Source organism: Macrobrachium nipponense, chromosome 9 (genome assembly GCF_015104395.2).
Source record: "Macrobrachium nipponense isolate FS-2020 chromosome 9, ASM1510439v2, whole genome shotgun sequence".
NCBI lineage: Eukaryota > Metazoa > Arthropoda > Malacostraca > Decapoda > Palaemonidae > Macrobrachium > Macrobrachium nipponense.
This window is the reverse complement of record NC_061110.1, coordinates 21,296,641-21,318,932: the sequence shown is the minus strand read 5'-3', so window position 1 is coordinate 21,318,932 and position 22,292 is coordinate 21,296,641. Positions and strand designations below refer to the sequence as shown.

The following is a 22,292-nucleotide window of genomic DNA, read 5'->3' as shown; positions in this document are numbered from 1 at the left end:
TGTATGGTGGCGGAATTGTTGTCAGTAGTTTTATTTGACTACGAATAGTCACCAGGAATGTGGAAATCACGGGGATTTCGTTCAATCTGGTGGATCTTTGAGAACCCATTCTTACGATATGTTTACAATGTTTTTTTTTATTGCTACAAGATTGAAGAAGTTTCAAGAATCCCCTAAATGCGAAGAAAGAAAGAAAACGATAGTTTTAGTGGTTGATAGTTTGCAAATATTGTTCACAACTAGGTAACAACGAAGCATATCGTTAAAAAGCTGATAAGAGTGCAAGACTATCATTACTGGTGGGATAGGTAAGCGTCGTCATCCGAGCAAAAATATCGCAAACTAAGGCACATTTAAACACATTCAGAGTGATTATGGTGAGTAGAGACAAATTAGCTCTGATATTGACCATGTTACAGTGACTTGCATCATCATTCTCCTTATCGTTCTTACTACCTTTTTATGTTTTGAACGTAACGGGTTTTGGTGGATCTTCAAAGCTTTTCCATCCGTTGCTCTGGAGCTTACACAGACCAGATCTTTCTAGATAACTGGGAAAGTATCCATGTTGCAATAACCAGCTGCGCATTGCTCGAGCAACGCGCTCCGAGATTTGAGGGTTTGGATCGAAACAGTAATTTATAGCGCCGGTATTCGCAAGCAGTTAATAATGACGATGTACATATTTGTACTCAGTGTTGAAAATTTGTGTTTGCGTATAAAAAGGATTAGCTTTTTATGAAGGTTATGATTTTCTGCAGTTGATGGTGAATGATCCTAATATCTAGTGAAACCTATTTTAAGATGTTTTAACATTTCAACATTTTCTCATTGGAAACCTCTAGGGACATTCTCGAGAAAGATTCCATTTTTCATATAAACTATTTGCCCTTTATATCAAATTACACATCTAACATTCTTGATGAATCATTGGAATGTTTTTAACCGCATTGGGAACTTCACTTATCTTCTAAGTGATTTTGCTTGGGACGTGCGAAGATAAACCTTAGAAATGCCAGATTTGTGTTTTGAATTTTACCTACAGAAATTCCTGCTTACATTTAAGGATAGTCTTTCTCATGGCACAGAAACATCCAATCATTCCATCTTTGTCATGATTGCATCAATTCTCTGGCCATCTCCCAACAGTTGTTGCCTTCGTAAGATTATAAATCTTAAGGTAAATCATATCTTAAGAATTATATCTGCTAGGTCACCATCTCTCTTTCCGCAAATTTTCAAATTCAGCAAACTCTTAATCTCATATCCCTATTTCATCAAGACGCAGTTATTGCATTCCGTATTTCCCTGTAATCATTCATTATCAAATACCCTTTATCAAAATCAATAGGGCAGGTACACTTCAGTCCTCTGATGCTGTCATCACTAATGCCACCTGGAGGTGTCAATCACTTACGAAACTGCTCATCACAATCACTTATGATTCAACTTTTATCATTCCTCACTCACACATGATTCAACTTCTATCATTCCTCAATCACATATGATTCAGCTTCTATCATTCCTCACTCACATATGATTCAGTTTCTATCATTCCTCAATCACATATGATTCAGCTTCTATCATTCATCAATCACATAGGATTCAGCTTCTATCATTCCTGTCAGATCTACGGGTGGGACAAATAACCGTTCCCCTTTGCTAGTCATATGTCAGTTCCGTTGACATTCGTATTTTCTCAAGACTTTATTATCATTTTTCATGAGCAACACAAGTTATTCAAAGGCAACATACAATGGTATTGTTCCCCTCAAAATGCTAGAGCAAGTCAGCAAGCAGATCTGCTAATTGCTTCGAAATTACTTTCAGCACTAAATGACTTCATTGTCCTCAATTTTGCATTCCAACCAAGAATGTAAAATATTTCAACGAGAAATCAATACTGTCATGGTGACAATCTATCACAATTATAGAATGCTGACAGCTTCACTCAAAGGGACTAATATTAACCGAAACAAAAATCGCATTTCAACGATAGCTAATACTTTGGATGTTATCACTGTGGACGCATTGAGTAAATAACTAAAAGATAACAGTAAGACTTGAAAGAAAAACTGCCCAATAGCGTCCATAAAAATACCGACGGAACTAATGTAAACAGCGACCAAGATTGGGCGAAAGACGATGAGAATTCGCGAAATAGCCATAACGACGCGCACGTTCAGAATATGCGATTGACCCCGTCACATTTATACCATATTTCCTCGACGACGAGGGGTTTGGGGGAAAGAACGGACTCGCATCGGAAGACGTAACTTAATTAAAAGTTGATAGATCAAAGATACTTTACGAGAGAAATGGGGCTAATTAATAACTCATATGAGGGTCATAAAACGAATTCATTTACGTCCAGGTAAATTGCGTTGTGATAAAGCACGTGCGAGGTGGCCATAAACAAGGGAGGAGAGATATGAATCAGGGTAACAAGAAACAACGGCGTCTGGCAGACAGCTGAGATTCAGAAGTCTTCGGCTGCGCGAGTGACGTCATAACGTGGGATGATATTATTGGAACTATTTTTTTGATGAAAACGGCCCGGGTAAAGGCTAGTTTGATTGGGAGACTATGCTGTCTATGCTCAAGAAACAATATCAATTTACTGGACCAGCGTCATGTGGTAATGAATACCACCATTTTACTCAGATCTGTTTAAGCTTTACTCCTCCAAAGGGTTTCAAATATTCAAACCAAAAGAGTGACGTCGAAGGCTTCTCACGTGATAATATTGAAGTCCTGGTTTTTCATCTTGTAAGGAATGTAGTTTATTACGAGCGGAGCGAATCGTTTATATTTATGGAAGTATTCCACACAACAGGTGACAGTACTTCACAGGTCTTTTTTCGTTATCTATCTGACTGAAACTTTTTTTAAATGAACACTAACATACACCCACCAATATATATATATATATATATATATATATATATATATATATATATATATATATATATATATATATATATTATATATATATATATATATATATATATATATATATATAAAGTATATATAATATATATATCATATACAATATATTATATATATATATATATATATATATATATATATATATATATATATATATGTGTGTATGTATAATAGCGATGACTGATATGCGTTTGTAGATTATGATCAAAATAAGAATGATTTAGCAGGAACGGGAATTTATATTACTTGCTATATTTCATTTCATTCAAAGTTAATTACGATCATGAAAGCAATATTCATTAAACCATTCATTCATTAATTCATTTTTTTATAAATGCTTTTTTGCTTGACATCCATAATCTTTTTACATGTAATGTAATGAAATTATACAGTAAACTTTACATTTTGAAAAAACGAAAAAGAAAATTTACAATAGACCAGAAACTATATAAATTAATCTTTTTTGCGAAAAAATAGAAATTTACATTAAATCATTTATTCTTAAAAATATTTGGTTCTCGAAAAGGAGAGAGAGAGAGAGAGAGAGAGAGAGAGAGAGAGAGAGAGAGAGAGAGAGAGAGAGCAAACGGAATATACCACTAGATTTACACAGAATCATGGAAAGAGGTTAACTACCATCTTCATCCCGGCAATCGGAGAGGAGACGAACTCGGAAGCCTTTAAGACTTGGATAATCGACCAGTAAGTGTACCTTGTGGTTAGAGGGGGCGACCTTGCAGCCAACATAAAATTAACAGCGTTCCCAAAAAAATATATATGCGCTACATGGGAGAGGGTTAATCCAAACTTGGCATTTTAGTGCATCCTGGGAAAACATACCGGGTAAATCTTGGCATTCGGTTCTTATCAGCTAGATTCTCCTTTGGAAGCTTAAGAGTCTTTCCAGTCATTTCCTGTTATTACTGGAAATTTTTATAAAGATATGCAATAAATGTTGGTGAGCTGATCAAAATGGCACTCCTTACAAAATCTACCAGCTCATGCATTACTTTCCACCGCCTAACAGAAGCCAACCACTTCTCTTCATTGTGTAATTTCAATGGGTAAATATATCGCATTCCCTCACAACGACTAAAATTATAGAGTAGAATTGCAGCTTTTAAGCGGAAGAAGAGCTAAGAGAATGCAGCATTCTATATTAGGAAACACTGCCCCATATCTAACGCTAGCATTTAAAACTAGAGACATTAGGGTTACGCAGATATCATTTGCATATTGTGGAACAAGTTCTAAAAATAGAAAACCTGTTGTTTCAACCGGTGTATGTTTTTCGTCATGTTAAAACACCTGCAATTAATAATGCTTGGTCATTGTAAGGAAGGACTGTCAGATGATTATATAGCAAAATATGAATATGTATATTTATGTGTATTTACATTTATATATATGGGCATATATATATATTATATATATATATATATATATATATATATATATATATATATATATATATAAAATGAATAGGATGGAGAAAAGCCAGCGTAACATCATACATGTATTTTCCTTCCCAAATTTTTCGAGATTTTGGGTCTCATCATCAGGGCTGTAAAATATACAAAATATACAAATTAAAAAAGACTCAGTATTAAATATTAATAAAAAATTGAAGTACATAAAAGTTAAACATAATAATTTAAAAAATGAACTAAAAAAAAAAATGAAATAACAAATATATATATATAAAAAATTAAAAAGTGAAGAATGCTTAAAGTTAGTACCTATCTCTATGGAGTTAAAAAACTGCGTGACGTTGTCTGGTTTGGAAAGGAGGACGTCAACTATGCTATATATAGAAGATGTGGAAGAAGTCTGACCATTTAATGGGGGCACAAGCTGTTTGATTGTTAACGACTCCAAAACAGAGAGAGAATAGTCATTGGGCGCTTGGGTGACAATACGAAAATCCTTATGTGAAAATGATGTTTTACATTTATTACAATGTTCTCGTATGTTAGAAAATTCCTTCGTTTTCAAAGTACATCCCGTACGGTGACTGACTCCGAGATGAGAGTCGATTCTGACTTTGAGCAATCTTTTGGTGGCTCCCACGTATTTCCCGATCTTACATTTCGGGCAAGTAAAGCAATATACCACCAAAGACCGCATCAAAGCCGGAAGTTTATCTTTGTGGGAGAACAAAGAACCCAGAGTTTTAGGATTTTTTGCTATCAACTTAAGATTCACGGCCGGAAAAGTTTTCTGAATGACTTTTTGTATTTGCACCTTAAATGCGTTCGACTGAATGAAAGGTATAGAGGCATATATTAATAATTTAGGCACGTTCGGTGCAAGTTGACGTGGCTGAAATTTATCATTTAAAAAGTTATTGACATATTTCAAGAATAAGGCTGGAGGATACGAATTGTTTTTAAAAAACTGAAGTAAAAATTGGATTTCTCTATGGAAGTTATGCCAGTTGGAAGATAACATATAAGCACGATGTAATAGCGTGGAAATACTATTTAATTTAAATGTTATGGAACAACTGCTATAGAAGTTAGTACCTTGACCTGTGAACGTCGTTTTTCTAAAGACGCTCGTATTAAAACCATGTTCTGTCCTAGTAATTAAAACATCTAAAAAAGCAAGTTGGTTGTCTTGTTCATGTTCGATTGAGAAATTTATATTAGGATGTAGGCCATTGATATATTCCAAGAAAGCTTCAGCTGCTTCTCGGGACCTAAATAGAGCAATAGTGTCATCCACATATCGCTTATAAAAGAGAGGGCGATATGATAAGGGACAACCATCCAGCATTTGTTCCTCAAAAGAGCACATAAAGGCGTTAGCCATAACTGGGCCAAGTGGCGACCCCATCGAAACACCATCAACTTGTTTAAAAACTTTCTCGTTAAAAATAAAGTGAGTGTCCTGCACTGCAATTTCAAGAAGTTTCTTAAAATTATCCTTATTAAAACCATGATATAAAACATTTTCCTCGTAAAAGATCTTATCTAAAATTATGTCAACCGTCGCCTGCAACGGTATGTTCGTAAAAAGAGATGCGACATCCAAACTCACCATATATAAGTCAACATCCTGTGGTAGAATATCAGGTACAAGGTTAGCAGAATTGAGTAAAACGTATTTATTATTTGCAAATGGCTGTAGCAATGGTATTAAGAATTTTGCTATCTGGTAATTTGGGGTATTGTATGCAGCCAAAATTGGTCGTAAAGGAACACCATCTTTATGAATTTTAGGAAGTCCATATAACACACCATAGGATGAACCTGAACAATATAATTCTTGGTAAGTGCTTTCGGTTATAATATTCTGATCTTTGAGACTTTTGAGTAATCTATTGATTTTATCCTCCACCTTAAATATAGGTTGATATGTTGGAACACCTATTTCAACAAATTTAGTGGTATCTTCAAGAATATCATCCATTTTCTGTACATAGTCATTTTTATTATAACCGAAAGCACTTACCAAGAATTATATTGTTCAGGTTCATCCTATGGTGTGTTATATGGACTTCCTAAAATTCATAAAGATGGTGTTCCTTTACGACCAATTTTGGCTGCATACAATACCCCAAATTACCAGATAGCAAAATTCTTAGTACCATTGCTACAGCCATTTGCAAATAATGAATACGTTTTACTCAATTCTGCTAACCTTGTACCTGATATTCTACCACAGGATGTTGACTTATATATGGTGAGTTTGGATGTCGCATCTCTTTTTACGAACATACCGTTGCAGGCGACGGTTGACATAATTTTAGATAAGATCTTTTACGAGGAAAATGTTTTATATCATGGTTTTAATAAGGATAATTTTAAGAAACTTCTTGAAATTGCAGTGCAGGACACTCACTTTATTTTTAACGAGAAAGTTTTTAAACAAGTTGATGGTGTTTCGATGGGGTCGCCACTTGGCCCAGTTATGGCTAACGCCTTTATGTGCTCTTTTGAGGAACAAATGCTGGATGGTTGTCCCCTTATCATATCGCCCTCTCTTTTATAAGCGATATGTGGATGACACTATTGCTCTATTTAGGTCCCGAGAAGCAGCTGAAGCTTTCTTGGAATATATCAATGGCCTACATCCTAATATAAATTTCTCAATCGAACATGAACAAGACAACCAACTTGCTTTTTTAGATGTTTTAATTACTAGGACAGAACATGGTTTTAATACGAGCGTCTTTAGAAAAACGACGTTCACAGGTCAAGGTACTAACTTCTATAGCAGTTGTTCCATAACATTTAAATTAAATAGTATTTCCACGCTATTACATCGTGCTTATATGTTATCTTCCAACTGGCATAACTTCCATAGAGAAATCCAATTTTTACTTCAGTTTTTTAAAAACAATTCGTATCCTCCAGCCTTATTCTTGAAATATGTCAATAACTTTTTAAATGATAAATTTCAGCCACGTCAACTTGCACCGAACGTGCCTAAATTATTAATATATGCCTCTATACCTTTCATTCAGTCGAACGCATTTAAGGTGCAAATACAAAAAGTCATTCAGAAAACTTTTCCGGCCGTGAATCTTAAGTTGATAGCAAAAAATCCTAAAACTCTGGGTTCTTTGTTCTCCCACAAAGATAAACTTCCGGCTTTGATGCGGTCTTTGGTGGTATATTGCTTTACTTGCCCGAAATGTAAGATCGGGAAATACGTGGGAGCCACCAAAAGATTGCTCAAAGTCAGAATCGACTCTCATCTCGGAGTCAGTCACCGTACGGGATGTACTTTGAAAACGAAGGAATTTTCTAACATACGAGAACATTGTAATAAATGTAAAACATCATTTTCACATAAGGATTTTCGTATTGTCACCCAAGCGCCCAATGACTATTCTCTCTCTGTTTTGGAGTCGTTAACAATCAAACAGCTTGTGCCCCCATTAATGGTCAGAACTTCTTCCACAGTTCTATATATAGCATAGTTGACGTCCTCCTTTCCAAACCAGACAACGTCACTCAGTTTTTTAACTCCATAGAGATAGGTACTAACTTTTAAGCATTCTTCACTTTTTAATTTTTTATATATATATATTTGTTATTTCATTTTTTTTTTTTTAGTTCATTTTTTAAATTATTATGTTTAACTTTTATGTACTTCAATTTTTATTAATATTAATACTGAGTCTTTTTTAATTTGTATATTTTGTATATTTTACAGCCCTGATGATGAGACCCAAAGTCTCGAAAATTTGGAAAATACATGTATGATGTTACGCTGGCTTTTCTCCATCCTATTCATTTTAAATCTACGGCGTTCCAGATGCCCCAACCTTCCTGCATATATATTATTATATATATATATATATATATATATATATATATATATATATATATATTAGATACATAAAACAATTTATGATTGTGAATCACTTCACACTGTTTTTTCTTAGTAGGTTGTTTTGTAGAAAGAAAGAAAAAAAAAACAGTAATTCTTTTCCTTTGAAATAAAAGTCATAGGTTGGAATTTTCCAACATAAGGGATCATACCGATAAATGTAGGTATTCCATTCAGTACAAGGACTTTAAGGTTTTGGGCAGTTTCATGACCTGTTGGTGTGCTTCCCCTGCCTTCGTTGTATTGCTGGCTTTAGAGAAACCTCCGCCTGTGAATATGTGTATACACACACACACACACACACACACACACACATATATATATATATATATATATATATATATATATATATATATATACATATATATAAAATACACACATGTATATATAGTAAATATTATATATATATATATATATATATATATATATATATATATATATATATATATATATAAATATATATATCTATCTATATATATATATATATATATAGATATATATATATATATATATATATATATATATATATATATATATATATATATATATATATAATATATATATATATATATATATATATATATATATATATATATATATCATACGCAGTGTATACCACAACATCCTGTTATTTAACCGTCGTAGAATTCTGCTAAAGTGAACGTCTCTCAGACAACAGCAAAAAAAACTAATAAACGCGCCAAAGACACTGTCTCACATTCGACAAATCTGATAGACATTCCGTAGAATGAAATGGATGTGTGTCTTCGATTACATTGAAATAAAACAACCGGTGTATTCTACTGTGGCTCTGTCATGCCAACACTGCACACAAACTGCACAAAATGCACAAACAGTCAGCAGTGTGCATTGCCTAGGCACGTGCATTTAGTTTTGAGCACAAGAGAACTTCAAAGCCCCCCAGATACATGACAATGAATATATACAAAAAATAATAAAATAAAATAAAATAGAATAAAATAAAAAAAACCTGCAGACTGCAGCGTACAAATCATATTCCATATACCTTTGAGGAATTTTGGTCTGACCAAGGCATCATTACGTAATTTGTAAAAGCGTTATTTCTCTAAATATACCGTAAGACCCGACGATCACGAAAAAGAGGTTTAATTGTGTGTGACTCTTTTGTATATTCAATATTTCTTGTGGTCTTTATCTTTAAACGATTGAGCTTGGTATCTCTGAATATATAACATATTTCCCATTAGGTGTACTGCATTTTAATCTACTTAAGTAGGAAGGTATTTACCGATTTATTTTTGGCATATGCAAATATTTCAGAGTATAACATACATTATCAATGTTCAGACGATCAAGCATTGAATCAAAGAACATAATGTATTTCATAAAAGGTGTGCTGTAGATTAATCTATGTGAGAACGCAAGGTCGTCATAGATTTATTCTTTATATATGTAAATATTACAGAAAATTGCCCTTGCTTTTAATGGATGCCGAAACATATAGTTGAGTATGGACTTAGTGACAAATTCCTTGAAAGTAAAGCATGCCATTCTAACACGCAAAAATGTTTGAGCTTACTCGCTTCGTGACAAGAGAGGGAAAACTTCCATTGCTGCGACAGATAATCAATGCCTTTGACGTAGGGCGTTGAAGGAATAACCGCGGGGTGACAATAAAATTAACAACGATGAAAAACTACCCCGTGATCGTCTCTGCAAATTCAAAAGGAATAACGGCACTGAAGACAAATTGAATGACCCAGTATTATCAAGTCGTTTTTTCCACGACGATGAGGGGGAAATGACCTCACAGGGCAGAGACGAATTAATTAAAAATTGACTGATCACAGACTCTACGGGAGAAACAGTGCCAATAACTTATGCAAGGAGAAGACATGGGTTAATTTTTTGTCAGGGTACATTTCGCCAAGGGAAGTAGGGAACCAAATCCAGCGTCCTCAGCAGGTTGCATGATTGACGTCATTGTGAGAGTCATAATTGATTTGGAAATAATTCATTTGATTGATGGCATAAATGAAACCAAGTATTTACCTTCCTCTAATTTTCCTTAACTGCAATGGCTTCCAAATGATGCAAATCAAAGACCATGTTCCACGGGAAAATAAATCTTATCCTTCTACTTAGATTTAAATAGATATTTGCTCTTTTTAAAAGTAACAAAACCCTAAATCGAAATAGGAAAAAACTGAATATGACATGAATCTCCCCCAGTTGAACTTTCATTATAATTAGTCTAATATTCTAAGGGACGGTTATGATATTGGTTCTTTGTCATATAAAATAGAATGTATTCTATAAGAAACAGGTAGTTTATGTTTATCAATTTCAAAGTTGTGGATAAGAAAGGCAATAAAAATTGTTTCATACATACACATATGATATATATATATATATATATATATATATATATATATATATATATATTATATATATATATATATATATATATATTATAATGTATATATAGATATACTGTTATATATACACTGTATATATTATATAATTATTATATATATTATATATATATATACATACATATATATATATATATATATATCTATATATATATATATATGTATATATAGACAAATTACTTTTTTAACATCCACTTCATTCTCCTTTGGGAATAACTTACACCCAAAGGGAATTATGACCAACAAGTGCAAGTGTTTTTCATCCCAGGGGGAGTTCGAATCGTTGGCTGGTTTGGAAGCAACGACAGACAGTGACGCAGCTAGCCTGATGCTCAAAGGCTGGGTGGCCAAAGTCACTCTCTGTCGCTGTTTCCAAACTAGCCGACAGTTCGAATCCTGCTGGTGACAGAGCACCTATCACTTGAATGCTGCTTGGGTGTAAGTTATCCCCAAGGTTTAGTGAGCTGGATCTTAAATGGAATTCCTGCATTAATATTTCTGAAAATAGGTCGGCAACGTGGTCACGTTCTGATACTCTGTATGCGGGCTCGAATGCTGCTAAGGACATTAGAATAACTGGATTTAAGGTTCTGAAGTAACAAATGTATCCAGAAAGCTTGAATAATTTGAGAAGTTCAGAGGGCAGTGCGGTTATGACAATTACAAGCCCATCTGGTAAAACGTGAACTGTAAATTATATATATATATATATATATATATATATATATATATATATATATATATATATATATATATATATATATTCATATTAAAAATCATACATATTAGATATATAAGTAGATTACAGACAGACAAGTAATGATTCATTTTCTAAATCCTGTAAGATAGGAAAGCAGTTGTTTTGAAAGATGAAAATGTCTAAAACCCAGCAATTGTTTTTTTTTTTTTTATTAAACAGGAAAGCCTAAAACCTTTACGTGTGATGGCCGATCCAATGGTGCTAGCGTTGCTCTTTCACTGTTTATACAAACAAAGCAAACATTACTGTTTCACGGGGAACGGAAAATAGTGAATCACACGATGAACTTTGAAATTTGCTTGTCCGTTGATGGGCGACTTAGTCTTAGCGTAGAAAATATTTTCAGAGAAATGATGGTTTAGTATTCACCATTTTTATTTATCGATAAGTTACGCCACGAAGCTAAATATTAAGCGTAAAGAAAAATAGATGATAATCTCGTCATTCAGTGCAAAACAATGGAGATATTAAAATATTAGCATATGAAATACGATGTGTGTCAAGATAATATTCAAATACCTTCTTTATAAATCTTAAAACAATCCGTATAACGAAAATATTCAAATACCTTCTTAGTGAATCCTAATATTACTTATAACACGGCAATATTCAATTACCCATCTTTGTAAATCTTCATACAATATATGTCATGATAATATTCAAGTACTCCTCTTTGTAAATCTTTATACAATGTATTTCTCGGTAATATTCAAATACCCTCCTCTGTAAATCTCGATAAATGCATTGTATTTGATGATAATATTCAAATACCTTCCTTTGTAAATCTTAATACGATGCATATCACGATAGTGTTCAAATACCCTCCTTTGTGAATCTTGATACAGTGTATTTCACGATCATTATCAAATACCCTCCTTTGTAAATCGTAATACAATGTATGTCACGATAATATTCAAATACCTAACTTTGTAAATCTTAATACGATGTATATCACGAAAATATTCAAATACTTTTTTTTTTAATCTTCATATAATGCATTTCACGCTAATATTCATATACCCTCCTTTGTAAATCTTGATACAACGTATTTCACGATAATATTCAAATATCCTCCTTTGTAAAACATAATACAATATAAGTCACGATAATATTCCAATACCTAGCTTTGTAAATCCTAATACGATGTATATCACGAGAATATTCATATACCCCCTTTTTTTAAAATCTTCATATAATGCTTTTCTCGATAACATTCACATACCATCCTTTGTAAATCTTGATACAACGTATTTCAAGATAATACTCACATACCCTCATTTGTAATCCTAACACGATGTATTTCCCGATAATATTCAAATACAGGCACCCCCCTCCAGTTTTTTGTCAATCTTCAGACATGTATGTCACGATAATACTCACAAACCCTTCTTTGTAAATTTGTAATAAACGTATTTCACGATAAATTCAAATACTCCCCCCCCCCCCCCCCCCCCCCCCCGTTTTTGTCAATCTTCAGACATGTATGTCACGATAATACTCACAAACCCTTCTTTGTACATCGTAATACAATGTATGTCACGAAAGTATTCAAATAACCTTCCTTGTGAATCTTGATACAGTGCAAATACCGATGGCATTAAGATAATCTTCTTTGTAAATCTTAATAACCACTCAGACGCTGCAAACTGAGGCATATAGCAACGAAACTAGAGACAGACGGGCCTTGCAAAAGACGGAGGTTAATAAAAGTCGGTAAAAATTAAAGCAGCGATGCACTGACAGATGTTTTGAAATATTCAGGGCCACATCTTTAATAACTAATGAGTTATGGGTCGGTGTACTCCGTAGAAGCTTCGGTCCCCGCCCCGGATAAAGGAACTTTTCCATTTTTTTTTTTTTTTTATTTTTTTTTTTTTTTTTTTTTTTTTGTCAATGAGATAAAAGCCACAATGAGAATGGGCTCTATTCTCCTCAGATAATAACCTGCACATTATTGATAGTTTTTATATTCTTCCACATTAACGGGTACGGCACAGAGCTAATTTTGCTGGAATGACCGGGAGTTCTTTATTTATATAGTTGATCTCTATCGTAATATTGTTATGATTTTAGTAAACAGCTATTTTCCTTTGTTCAAACACACATACGCACACCCATACACACACACGAATATATAAAAAATATATATAATATAATATATATATATATATATATATATATATATATATATATATATATATATATACATATGTATACCTTATTTGTATGTATACAGCACACACACACGCGCGAACACGGCAACACACACATACTGATATCTATAATACATACTTACACACACACATATACTTATAATATATACATATCTGTAATATATTATTTGTTTATGTATACAAGCACGCACACCACCACACGCACGCACACACACACACACACCACACACACACACACACATATATATATATATATATATATATATATATATATATATATATATATATATATATATATATATATATATATATATATATATCCATCCATTCCATAAAGAGCCATCGTTCTGTCGTCACGTGCGATCACGGGAAACCTTCATAATCAACCCTTCGAGAGCGTCATTTGCAACCAATATCAGAGAATGTAGACTACGTTTGGCATCTAATTACTGCTGTTTGATATAAGTGAACGTTAGACACTGGAATATTCTTGTTTTTTCTTTCTTTCTAAAAAAAAAAGTAGGGAGCAAAGAAATAACGGGATTTCCAATGTCATCTAAATATAGAACTTCGGCTTTATTGCAGAATTTATGAGCTCTCAATTCTACCAGTTTTCTGACAAAACCAAATATTTTTATAAATGAAGTCTAGAGACGAATAATATTCAAATGAGCGATTAAATCTCATTGTATGAAGACTAAATAGCAAGTTACCGGATTTCACAGATGATGATGAAGTAGCAGAATTGTCTAAGTTATGTTTTAGTTATTATTTTTACTTCTGTTTGTCCATTACTTCTCGATGGCAAGATAAAGTCCTGTAGTAGTTTTTATAGAGAAATATATTTTATCATCCAATCGTCTATTGTGTAGCTTCCACTTGGAAGTTGTACCTTAGCCAACTTGAATGAACAGTTCGTTGACGTGAAAAAGTTTATATTTCTAACTACGAAAGAGAAAAGATTCATTGAAAACATTTATCCTCCTTCGTACATATTTTATATATACCAGTTTTTTTCTTCTACGGACTACATCAACGTGACCTTATTTGCTCTCTCTCTCTCTCTCTCTCTCTCTCTCTCTCTCTCTCTCTCTCTCTCTCCAGAATTTTACCGTCTATCTACACTTTAATAATTCATAACAACGTTTAAAACGAACAACTTCCTCGGGCATCGCTAATTCTATTACCATTTTGACATAATTAAAGAAAATTATCATCACAAACAGAACATATCTATTACAGTACTAGACTGCATTTATTATAACCTCTGCAGGAAAATAGACCTTAAAAGGAAGAGCAGGAAGAATTCTAAATATCAAAAGGGAACTTGATAAATGTATCAAGAAGTCAGCACGGAATCAAGGAGAGTAGTTATCGCTAAAATATTTAAATCCTAGAGAGAGAGAGAGAGAGAGAGAGAGAGAGAGAGAGAGAGAGAGAGAGAGACCGGAACACAGACGAATTACTAACATGTCTGGATCTCGCACTGACATTATAAAAAAACAGAAAAAGTATATCTTAGTTTAGCCAGACCACTGAGCTGATTAACAGCTCTCCTTGGGCTGACCTGAAGGATTAGATATTTGGACGTGGCTAGGAACTAATTGGTTACCTAGCAACGGGACCTACAGCTTATTGTGGGATCCGAACCACATCATATCGAGAAAGGAATTTCTAACCACCAGAAACAAATTCCTCTGATTCAAAGTTGGTAGAGCGGGGAGTCCAACTCGTGGCTACCGAATCAGTAGGCGAGCACGTAAACCATTCTTCCAACGAGTAGGAGAACTCTTGTTGTTGTCAAATGGGTAGAGCGCATATTTTTGAAATCCCGTGAAAGTTCCTCTCTGTTTCTGCAGCTAAGTTTTGGCGTGATCTCTTTGCTTTTGGTTTCCATGATACTTGTAAGCTTCCTTTCCCTTTATTTTTCATCTTTTGCTTGTGTCTTTTCGGTTGGGGGTCCAAAAAGGAAATGGGACTGAACACTCATTTGGGTCTTTTTTGTTTGTTTCTTTTCAATTTGGGTAATAAAAGGAAATGAGACTGAACCGTCATTTTGACATTTTGATCTTGTATCTTTTCGGTTGGGGTCAAAAAAGGAAATGGGACAGAACAGTCATTTTGAGTTTTTTTCCCTATCTTTTCAATTTGCGTTAAAAGAGGATATGAGACAGAACAGCCATTTGGCTCTTTTTATCTTGTATCTTTTCAATTTGGGTCAAAAAAGGAAATGAGACTGAACAGTCATTTGGATCTTTTTATTTCTTGTATCTTTTCAATTTGGATTAAAAAAGGAAATAAGACTGAACAGTGAATTGGGTCATTTTTTCTTGTATCTTTTCAATTTGAGTTAGAAAAGGAAATGAGACTGCAACGTCCTATGAAAATATTTTTGCACAATGAGAAAATTTCAGACTACGAACTTCCTATTTTTTGTTGCCTTCCGATTCCTAGCGGTTAAGCCTGGCCCGTGAAAATCGAAGCACGTTTATTTCTTGATTTTCTGCACCCTCGCAGTTCAGAATCGAACGCCACTTGCGTTTGATGAGTTCATATCTACTTTCTTGCCTCTCTCGGGCAATTAGTAAATAAGATCATTTATATGAATACTGGACGAGAAACAGCATGCATCGGAGCGGACCCCAGGCACCGCGTAACGACCTCTGCACGACCGCCCGAGTAACGAAGGAAATAAGTCGGTAACCGAAGACGGATAAGAGGATCCGAGAGTCCCCGGTTGAATGGCACGCACGGGCTCTTGGGTGGAGGGGGGTTAGGGTCAGGGTAAGGGCACCGATGTAGTACAAGAGTCAGAGAAGGGGGGAGGGAGGGGCAGGGAGAAGAAAGGTGTCAGAGGAGGGGTCTGAGGGTCAAGAGTGCCAACGACACAATGGCACCACTCGGTCGTCACACAAACGAACTGCTGAGCCCACAAAAGCCTCGAGAGTTTGTCTCTCTCTCTCTCTCTCTCTCTCTCTCTCTCTCTCTCTCTCTCTCTCTCTCTCCTGTAGAGGCTGACGGTGCAAATTGTGATGGTAGCACGTGTGATGACTACAAATACCAAAACCTTGAGACTTCCGCTCGTACACAGTATAAAATTCTGCGTCTGAATTATTATTATTATTATTATTATTATTATTATTATTATTATTATTATTATTATTATTTTGGTAGAAGACCCTCTTTTAGGCAAATACTGTTAAGAGAACAATATAAAATCACCTCGCATAATTCTGCCATTCTTCTTAACAGTATTATTATTATTATTATTATTATTATTATTATTATTATTATTATTATTATTATTATTATTATTATTTTGGTAGAAGACCCTCTCTTAGGCAAATACTGTTAAAGAGAACAATATATAAAATCACCTCGCTTAATTCTGCCATTCTCTTTAACAGTATTACTATTATTATTATTATTATTATTATTATTATTATTATTATTATTATTATTTATCATTATTATTATTATTATTATTATTATTATTATTATTAAAGATTTAGGAAATCTGCCCTCCGACGCGATCTCGCCGGGTAGCCTCGCCGCCATGCTGGTAGGACACTCGGGAAATTATTTATATTCTATTTATCTATAATAAATCTATTAGAAAATATTTCTGCGAGACTATTCCAGTTATCTTTACAACTAGAATAAGGAGCCTAAACAGCATCTAATAAATGGAAATTATCCTAACATAATTCAACTCTCATTTTAATATTTTACTGAAATGTTTTATATATTTATTTACTTATAAATCTATCTGTTTTTCTGAAAAGTGATCTCTTTCTGTATTTCCCATAACCTTCTGTTACTTCTTTCCAATGAACACCATACACTTTGGAAGCTTGAATTTCAAGTCAGTGGCCTCAGTGGGATGGTTCCTTTTGAATAGGGTTCATTCTTAATGGAATAATAATAATAATAATTAATAATAATAATAATAATAATAATAATAATAATAATAATAATAATAATAATAATAATAATAATAAGGGTACAGAAATCCACACTGATGTAAGTGTAAATATATAATAAAAATATATGTCAAAAGTATTAAATTATATATTTTCTTAACTAGTTATTACCTACATCATTGAGCACGTTTTGAACATCTTAGTGATTGACGTGAATATTCAATAATAATAATAATAATAATAATAATAATAATAATAATAATAATAATAATAATCATAATAATAATAATAATAATATTAATAATAATAATAATAATCATAATAATAATAATAATAATAATAATAATAATAATCAACAAAAAAGCACTCAATCTGAGTATTTCATTAACGTTGAAAAGTCATAAGGCGGCCTTTATTTGCAATGATAATAACCGGTCGTGTCAATAATATCTATTTTGTACTCCATACGTCATCCGGCGATAAATAAGTTCTAAAAAAAAAAAACTCAATATTTACAATAAAAAAGAGAAAAAAAAGATCTGCGCAAAAATAATTCGTTGCAGAAATAATGCCGATGAAATAGCAGTGGCTGCTGCCTGGAGGCATTTTTCACATATGCTCTGAAATTCACATAAACAAACGAGATTTTGTTGCCTTTGACTGTTGTTGCTGTTGATGGCGGTGTTGCTGTTACTGTTACTGTTGTTATCTGTTGTTGTAGGGCTTTAAAAAAAAAAAATTTTTAAACGCTGTTTTGACTGATTCGAAATTTTTCTACTTTATTCATCATGTGAAGGAAGAGGTCAGATATGGAGGAAAGGATTACAAATTTCATGCGGTGATAACTAACGCTACCATGGTTATTGATCGAAGTTTTGCCAACAGATTTGAGAGAGAGAGAGAGAGAGAGAGAGAGAGAGAGAGAATGTCGCATATTCTCCGAACTACATATATATATATATATATATATATATATATATATATATATATATATATATATATATATATATATATATATATATATATATATATATATATGTGTGTGTGTGTGTGTGTGTGTACAATATGCAGATGTATATATATATATTTTTGTAGGTATATATATATTATATATACAGATAGATATTGTATGTATATATATATATATATACATATATATTTAGATATAATAAAATTATATAAATGAATGAATAGAAAACAAAATAATTATAAAATGTAAAAAGTACACAATCTATTTGAACCCAAATTTCTTAATTAGAAGCAAATAAAAACGCTAGCGATTCAGTTACGCTAATTTTATCTACTGCAAATTTTCAGTTAATTATACCGTTGAAATCTGTCTATACTGAAGAATGAATACATCAGATCTAATATTTTGAAAATAAATACAAATACAAAGGTTTTTTTTATATACATATCAACTCATTGATCACCGAGACATACTACTTTACGGAAAACTTATTTTCCTTATTATTTCTACTGCTTTATAAATGTGCATCGTCATTCAGAAATGACTTGTCAGTAACCACGCAATTTAACACAGTCTTGCTTATGTACCCTTATACATATCACTCATTAATAATGAAAATATTCGTTCGTGTGCCATGGGTTATTTTCTGTTAGATCCTCATGGAACTGCAAAGATCTTTATATGAACGACAGAAGTTCTGGGAAATTGCTATTTACATTCACGGGTCAGCTGTTTGAGCGCTTCAAGAAGCGAGAAATAGAAATAGATCAAGTCTTACTATTTAGATTTCAGGTGGATGAATCTCATTCGTTCGTGACCGAAGATTTTTTTTTTTTTATTTTTATATATTTCCGTGACACCTTAAGAGCAAAACTGCTGCTGCACTGATTGTTTAAAAAGATTTTCAATTGCAAATTTAATGGATATTTCTATTAGATACACGTATATTGGCACAAGCACGAAACTTGCATACAACAAACACACTAACACCCACACACATACATACATACATACAATTATATATATTTAATATTAATTTATATTTATAATAATATATAATTATATATATATATATTATAATATATAATATATATATATAATATATATATATATATATATATATATATATATATATATATATATATATATATATATATCATGCATACATACTGCACATATACAACATATAAGATATTTTTCTATCTATACATTTATACATGGTATTCATTAACACATTCCCTTGGAAAAAGTACAGAATCTAAGAAACTCGAAGGAAGATAACATGATACCCTAACATAAACACAATCGTCTAATATCTAATTAATTTTTTATCCGTTTTGTTATAACTTGACGGCGCTGGTATCCAATGGTAACAAGTCAATTATTATTGTTTCTTAGTGACCTATTATCTTCGTTGAGTAGCCCAAGATGTTTCTTCTGTATTTATTTAAAGATTTACTGCAGAGCAGATAAAAGATAAAACATGAATTGCTTGTATTATCTGGCAAACGTAGGTGAGGGACTTTTGTTTGATTAAATAGTTGTAACAGTAAAGAAAAACAAAATGAACAATAGCTAAAACAACATACCGACAGCAGCTTGAAGATCTTTCAAAAGCGATCACGTTTCTACGACACTAAGAATCAAATATCGTTTCACTGGCGTTACGTTTAAACTTTTATATATTGCTTAGATTATATTTCCACTATGCTTAGTTTTTTGAAACACTACAAAATATAATAACAACAGCATTACAGTTTGGATTATGTGATATAGATTCATTTAAGAAATAGTGTAGGTATGAAACAGTTGTTGTTATAAGTGGTATTTCGTGATGTATAGCGTTAGGTTAAAACCGAAAAATGAAGGCAAGGAAAAAGCGTGAATTCATATTCACAAAAACCTGCGAGAAATTATGATCAACGGCTGGAGCGAAATCCAATTCACTCGAGCGATTCATTCCCGCTACGAATTCCCGTCTTAAGCCGCTTTAGCGGCCTCATCACAAAGCTCAAACATATCCAGAACTTGACGCCCAACGTCACCGACGAAGAACGCAAACCGCCACTTTCTCGGAACTTCCGGGGAAAAAATTCGGCGGTCCGTTTTCCGCAGTTTCCCTCTCTGCCAAAGGCCCGCGTCCGCCAACTTGAAGAAGACTTCTTCAACGCTTCCTCCCCGATGTATATAGTGAGCCTTGTGCCGAAGGAGGCCTAACGCTCGGCTTTCCCCTTCTCCGAATTTCTATAGGCCTATTCAGCGTTCGTTCGTATGTTTGTTTCGAAAGGCAGTTTGCTAGGCTTGATCTGTACAGTCTCTCAAGTTTACCTTTTCATTATTGAAGGGCGTCTTCGGTTTATTTGTAAGCTGTGGATATAATGATACCATTTTGTTTTAATTCGGCTTTCTTAAGGTATCTTGGAAAATTGTAGTTTTTCCTATTCTATTTTATGATGTATTTTTGAGTGCTATATAGTCCTACGTTATTCACAAATATTGACCTAATGGGTTTAATAATTTTCTTATGGCTGTTAAACTAAAATGAATTTTCTATTACTTGGTATATATACTAAAAATGCATTTATTTATAACTATTTATAATGAACAAAATATAAAAAAATTATTCAAAATTATGCTCCTAAATAGCAAAAATAAAACCACGCTAAAGTAGTGATTCAAATCCTCCATGAAGATATGACATCGATTATTAAATGCAGAGACAGTCCTCTAAAGATAATATTCCCATTTCTGCGAAATTCTACGGAATGCCCATTCAAAGGTCCTCCTGTGACGTTGCTGTTTGAAAGAGACCACCCACCCATGAGGACATCGAGTGGATCATTAAACGTCTAGATATTTGGCCGCATTTGTAATGGACTGATATTTATTTCTATGCGAGATGCCATGACTCCCATGGTATATAACTGTGTATAACTGATATCTATATAGATCTATGTACTTTTACTGCATACTCGTTATTCATGATTTTCATTATATTTTTCGGTATGTTAAGAATGTTATCTGTGATCAATTCCCCTTGAAAAATTGATTGATAAAATTTTAATCTGTAATCTTTCCCTTATTCAGCTTTGGTTTTTTTTTTAAATGAAAAGTGTGTAAATGATGCATGAATTATTCCAGGAAAAACTCTTCCAGTAGAGGAACTATACATCTTTATATAACCACTATACAAGTTGATATAAGTAAATGTAAGTTTCAACTGAACATCCCTCAAATTAATGTGTAGGTTTAAAACGGAGAAAAACATGAAGTGCTTCTATACATACCATCGAATCGTACGCAAAAATGTAGCATCTGGGAAGTTACCACCTCGTTTTGCAAACCGTCGCCAGTTCTATCTACCATACAACTAAGATCTATATATTTTTTATATAGATAAACATACAAATACAAAGGTTTCAGTCGCTTCTCATGCGGAGACAGAGCTCTCGAAATGAAATCAACACGAGCGATCATACGGGGAGGAAAGGCTCCGAGGGCCCGGAGAGAGCCATGCGCTACCTCCTTCCTTCACGGATGGCAGGCCAACACTGAAGCTCCTCCCGCCGTGTCCCGCCCACCGTCATCCTCACCTCCCCTGGCACTCACCTGATGCTGGAAGATCGCGCACGCGCCCCTCCGCCGCCACAGCCACGTGCTGCCTCCTCCGCCATCTTGACGATTTCATCCACGAAAATGATAAGCCCCGAGACATTTTTATTTGGCTTTGCGGAAATCACTCGCCCGACAGGAGAA

General features: G+C 33.4%; 1 protein-coding gene across 2 annotated transcripts in view; it reads right to left on the bottom strand.

The window, feature by feature from the left end:
- The window catches only part of LOC135218674 (uncharacterized), a 384,870-nt gene that overhangs the window by 349,251 nt on the left and 13,327 nt on the right, over nucleotides 1-22,292 (bottom strand). The window contains exon 1 of one of the 2 annotated variants that reach the window (XM_064255126.1): nucleotides 21,824-22,074. The exons of the other annotated variant lie outside the window; for it this stretch is intronic. The gene's annotated coding sequence lies outside the window, so the exon portion shown is untranslated. Of the gene's footprint in view, nucleotides 1-21,823; nucleotides 22,075-22,292 lie in introns of those variants that run through there. 2 annotated transcript variants of the gene reach the window in all.